This window comes from Hemicordylus capensis, chromosome 5 (assembly GCF_027244095.1).
Source record: "Hemicordylus capensis ecotype Gifberg chromosome 5, rHemCap1.1.pri, whole genome shotgun sequence".
Classification (NCBI taxonomy): domain Eukaryota; kingdom Metazoa; phylum Chordata; class Lepidosauria; order Squamata; family Cordylidae; genus Hemicordylus; species Hemicordylus capensis.
In genome coordinates, this window is record NC_069661.1 from 97408192 (window position 1) to 97414440 (window position 6249).

The window sequence follows — 6249 nt, forward strand, 5'->3', positions numbered from 1 at the left end:
TATATAGAGTTCTTTTAAAACTGTAAGGTATTATATATTGTGGATCACAGAGCGGTGGGGGTGGGGGAAGGATCAAGCAAGAACTTCAGCTGTTTTAAGGGTGGGAAAAATTAAGTGGTGAAATCTTGGAAAGTCATAAAGCTTAACATTCTATAAACGTTTATTTGGTTAAGTATGTACTGAACATTCATAATATGAAATAATTCTATTTGAAGATTTCTGAGAATTAGTTACATTTTTTATGAATACTATTTTGTTTTACATAGCTCTTCTTTCTAGGAAACAAGAGTAAACTGAATTGGAGCTTTACCAGGCTTATTATTAATAAGCTTTACCAGGCTGATAATAATAATAATTATTATTATCCCCTGCTAACTGGGCAAAGAGGCACCTTTTACCGTGGTGATTCTCTTTATTTAGCAGGGGGAAAGTAATTGGCCCTATCCACCCCTAGCACAGTGCCTCCAGTGACTGTTGCTGGTGTCTATCTTGTGTTTGTTTTATAATGTGAGCCCTTTGGGGACAGGGATCCATCTTATTTATTATTTCTCTGTGTAAACTGCCCTGGGCCATTTTTGGAAGGGCGGTATAGAAATTGAATTAATAACAACAACAACAACAACAACAACAACAAACCAGTCTGGCTGTGTAAATTAATAATAATAATAATAATAATTTATTATTATTATTATTATTATTATTATTATTATTATTATACGGGGGGCAATTGTCTCATAGTCCAACTGGTTGTTTATCCTGAACATCTAGTAGTCAGCTGTTGACTACAGTCACACCAGCCATGGCTACTTGGCTAGTCATTCTTGCCAGCCCTCGGAAAAGAGGAAGCTATGCTTTAGTATTTGGACTTTCAGGATGAAACCTCCAGTTGCCATGCAGACTTAACTTTCTCCTTCCCTAGACAGCAGAATGGCTGGCCAGGCTGAAGTTCAAGCTTGAAATTAGGAGCAGTAGATGGTAAGGGAAGAGGGAGGCAGCACATGGAGTTGATGGTAGCACATCCATGCGCAGGGAGGAAAGACCATTCTGAAAACGAGTAGGGAGAGATATGGTACTAAGAGAATCAGAACCAACCTTCTGCCCACAGTCTGGACTCTATCAGGTCCCATATTTTGCATAACAAGTGAAACAGGGGCATAACAAAGTTGGAAGCAGCCCTAGTGCAGAATTTAAGGATGGGTGGCCATGCCCACCCGCCTGACAGTCTTCTTCACCACCACTGCTTTTATTATCTATCTATCTATCTAAATAAAATATTTATACCACACCCCTCAAGTACACTACTTCTCGGGGCGGCTCACAACATTTATAAAAATAGTTACAATGTAAAATCAGACTAATAAAATTAACCAAATTAAACTAAACATTAAAAATCCAAGCTAAAACCACAATAGGAATTAGAGAACTTAAAATTTCGATCCTGGCAGCCTACGTGCCAGTGTGGCCTGATGACATCACCAAGTTGGTGCATAGGCATGGTGACGTGATCAGGCTGCACCAGTGTATGGGTGCAGCTGAGGCGGTGAAGGCTGCTGGGATCGTAGGCAGTGGAGCACCTGCAGTGCAGGGGGCATGTGGGGGAGGTGGCTGGCAGCCCCCAGGCATTGGCAGGACAGTAGCCACCCCAGTGTAGCTGCTCCTTTTGTTGCTGTTGTCCCACACCCCTGATGTGAAGCGAATCTTTTAATCATATTGTCATGATGTTTAGCCAGTACTGCTAACAATTTAGCTCATATAATCCAGATTATCAAATAGTGGGAATGAGGGACCAAGGGGTGTCAAAAGTACCTCTTGGGACAAGAAAGTTCCCATGCCTCATCCCACATGGCAAGATTTAAAAATTCAAAGGATTACCAGCCCAACTGATAAAAATTCTTTCTGAACTGTGAAAAGAGTGAAATAAACAATCGGCCATGCATTACAAGACCACTATTCCTTATGAATGTAACACCAGCCCACCTTCAGAATCTCACCTGCAGTCAGTCATCAAAAGGCACTGCAGGGGGTGGCATTACTTTCTAGCCTCCTCATGCTCATCATACAGTATAACTGTTAAACATAATCCCGCAGAAAAAGATAAAAAGATAAACATCAAAAGTGATCATTCCTTATTGATGCTAAGTCCTGTGAATGAAAATGAAAGCGTTTTTTCTTGTATTATGTACTGAAAAAGATAATCAGATTCCAGAACATCTCATTACTGAAGCTCTCTGTGTACCCTTACAACATACTGTTTCATAGCACTTTTTGTGACACACTAATGTTTTCTAGACATTCTGTGATCACTGTAATGTTTCTCAGTTCTCAGTTTCAATTAACAAAATGTCCCATGATATATCATTGATATGAGTTGATTCGGTGGTTTACTTTTTCTTGCTGTAGCTTTCCTTGCTGTAGCACAAAGCAGTACACAGAGTGAAAAACATGAGTTTTTCAGTAGGAAAAGACCTTTTTCTGGTCGTTTGCATGGACCAGAGATAACCACTGGACACATCCTCTCCATAGCCAAGCTGCTCAGGTGCTGGAGCCTTGCTGATCATCATAGCATCACACACACACACACGCTAACACCTTGTCCAGGGCCAGCTTAACCCACTGTTCCTTCAAATAGGCAGTAATTTCAAATAGTTCCTTCAAATAGGCAGTAATTTGTATTGCCAGCCCTAGGGCTTCGAGTCCCACGGGCGCTGTCTTTAGAGGAGAGCTGGTCTTGTGGTAGCAAGCATGACTTGTCCCCATAGCTAAGCAGGATCTGCCCTGATTGCATCTGAATGGGAGACTTGATATGTGAGCACTGCAAGATATTCCCCTCAGGGGATGAAGCCGCTCTGGGAAGAGCAGAAGGTTTCAAGTTCCCTCCCTGGCTTCTCCAAGATAGGGCTGAGAGAGATTCCTGCCTGCAACCTTGGAGAAGCCGCTGCCAGTCTGTGAAGACAATACTGAGCTAGATAGACCAATGGTCTGACTCAGTATATGGCAGTTTCCTATGTTCCTATGTTCCTAAGAGTCTAGTAGATCCTCTCCAGGTGCAAAAGGTTGGAGATGCCTAGATGCTGCTACTGATGTCCTATTGTGTGGACAACAAAAACAAAAAGATCTCTATAGTTCCATCATTTTCTTGAGGTTGTGTACTTCAGGATTCAGATACACCTATGAAAACCATAGTATGGGTATGCCACTGCAGTCAAAGAATATGTTTACTCATACTGACAGTTACCTCAATCCATCAATAGGTTCTTGGTACAGAAGCTCCAGGGATGGAATGGAACTTCTTTGCTCAGAAAAGTTTTTCTGTTCATTTCAGTGGAAAGAGCCAATCCATGCCTATGGATTCACTCTCTTCCTTAATTGGGAACTTCCACATGTGCAGGCACTCCTTGTGTGTACACAAAAAGAGCTCTGGATGTGTTGTGTATGAACTTGTATTGTTGAATTTTGTAAACTTTAAAGCCCTGCCCTTCAAAATATACTGATCGTACTTTGTACTTGGAAGGCAGTTTCCTTTATTTCAAAAGAAGTTACTTTTACATTAGTGTTACTTGAATCAAAGCCTAACCGGTGTTGCTTTTAATTGCATGCATTTCCTGTTTTGACATTTCCCCCCTCCAAATGTCTCCTTTTTAAATAAATGTGTTTCTATTTTCAAGTAAATAAGCAGTGTCTTAGTTGTATATAGGTTGCGTGACTTCTTGGATTCAAACTTTGGAATATCCTCCTACAAAAAGAAATCACAGCCTTTGCTTGGTTAAAATATAAACAAGTGTGTTGTAGGAAGATTTAGATGAGGTGACTAGGTTTGGGGGCGGGGGGCTGCATGGGGGGGGAATCTGTATTTGACATTGGAAACTGCTGAATATGAAAAAAGGATCTTTAATGGATATTATTGCTTATGAAAATAATTCCACCCCCCAAGTTGTTCAGTTTAAGCCGTTAGTTTCTCATTTGTTGTACTTTATTGTATCTAAGGTAAATGGCACTTCCATTTATCATTTCAACAGCGTGACTCCTACACTGTTTTCTAAGAAAACTAGAGCTTGACATTCCTGGAATAGCACAGTGATTGCCTGCCACCAATCAGACAAGTTAATTTTTGTAGACTGTAACACTTGCTTCTTAAATCGTTGTCTATTTGGATTTGCCATATAAATGCAGAGAACTTTATAAACTGAATAAGGAAGAGTTTTCACTAAAAGCATTCCTCACATTTAAAGTGCTAAGTTCATTTCATTCTAATTACATTGTGACCCAAACCTGGGGGTTTCTGTACCTGCAAATAAAGGGTTAAATAAGTGGTGTGCAGTTCACCTTACCAGCACTATGTCAGAAACTATATTATCCTGGTGATTTGAATATATATAGTATATATTTGTGATAATAGTGTGTTTGCATATGCTCTCGTATGGTGCAATGTACCCTCTAGATTAGAGGCAGAACATGGGGCTCTCAATGTATGGTTCTGGAAAGATGCTGGTGAGCTAAGAAGGACCCCCTGAGAGCAGTCCTCGACAGACAAAAGGCACTACCTTCTTAGGATTTCCTCCCAGCTTCATGGCACCCCTTTCTTTTAGTACTCTGCTGTCTTGCAGGGAGAGCCTGGCCCTTAAGGCAGCTTGACAGAGGAGGATCCAGCCCTGAACCCAGGATGAAGAAGTTGCCCATCTCTGGCCTGAAGGCATGGGTCATTGCTGACTCTGAACCCATCCACCTAAGTCTGATAAGACTCCAGTGTTACTGTCCAATTCATCGCTCTCATTACTGCAGTCAAACATTAGTCCATATATGCTAAACATCAGCAGGAGATAAACCAGAATTCTACAAGGCTGGGACCAAGCATATTAATGCTATTTCTCATGATCAGTTGACTTTTGGCTGAAGCAGATATAATAGGCTGCGCCAGAGACTTCCTGGGCCTCCATTCATTATGTACATTTTCCCTTCATTCATGTTTAAATACTTGCATGTATGGAATCACAGAATTTCAACAACTGTATTTTTTGTAGAGTCAGTCAATATAAATGATATTTGACAGTTTGACATTTGCTCAGAGCTGCAGAATAAAACGGAATTAGCTTGCCTCAAGTTGGTAGCACATTATGGAACATTTGCTGTGTATTCTCTCCCCAACAGACAAGATGCTGTTGCAAACAAGGCACTAGTTTATTTTATCTGGCATTTTCTGTAAAATATAACACAAGGTGTTATACAAGACTAACAAAGATAATCAATTTGAAAACATCCAAATATAAGTATATAAAACAGAAATTAAAATTGTAGCATTAAAAGAGACCACATCTAATACAGGTCATCTAATACAGCCACTGTAATCAACAGAAGACTTTGCATAATAAACATGTTTTGGTAACCACTTGGCATCCCATGGTGCTTGACACCATGCTCTTTCTAGCGGCATTGGCACAGTATGGGGCATCCTTCCTTTTCCCAGCCAGGCGGTGGAGGTACAGCTGATCAATGTCATGCTACAGGCATTGACCAGCATCAGGAGAGGCACTCCAGGAATTGGAGGGGGTGTTGGAGCTGCAGAAGAGGCAGTGGAGGGAAGTGATGGGCTGCAGAGGAGGCAGGAAGAGGAAGTTGGAGCAGGCAACCCAGGATGGGGTGGATATTTCTGGTGGCATACAGGCACAGAAGTGCACAGGGCTATTTAGGGCAGAGGCGAACTGGTCTTCTAGAGGGCAGGTGGAGGTTTTCTGGAGAGAAGCTTTGTGGCAGAAGGTTTGTCAGGAGGAGAGCCCAAAAGAGTGACATAAATCCTCCTATGTGTATTCTGCAACCTTGTGGGGTTGCAATGCTCAAGGTCTGTAACAGACTCCTGCAGCATCTCACCTGGTGGAGCTTGGCACCACTTTAAAGTGAACAAAGAGGGAGCATCATGTATATCCCTGGGGAAGCCATTCCAGAGTTTAGGTGGCAGCACTGAGAAGGCCCTGTTTCTGGTACTCACTGGGCAAATCTTAGCTAAATATGCACCAAAGATCAGGGCCTCTAAAGCTGATCCATGACATGTTCTTATGAGGGTAGACCAGGAGCTGCCTTCCATGAGGCACAGTGAGTCAGTTGCCTCAAGTACAGGCGTATGGTGTAGCAAGTGCTACACCATCCACTGCTGCCTCTGGGGCATGCGGTTCATGTTCTCTTTCTTGCCCCACCGGGCCCTTCTTTCCCCCCTGCACAACTTGAGCTAGGAATGCCCCCATCACCACTACCTGGTTT

At 42.1% G+C, this 6249-nt stretch overlaps 1 protein-coding gene across 1 annotated transcript in view; it reads left to right on the forward strand.

Annotated features, from left to right (window-relative positions):
* SCFD2 (sec1 family domain containing 2) overlaps window positions 1–6249 on the forward strand; it is a 299733-nt gene that overhangs the window by 253334 nt on the left and 40150 nt on the right. The window lies entirely within an intron of this gene.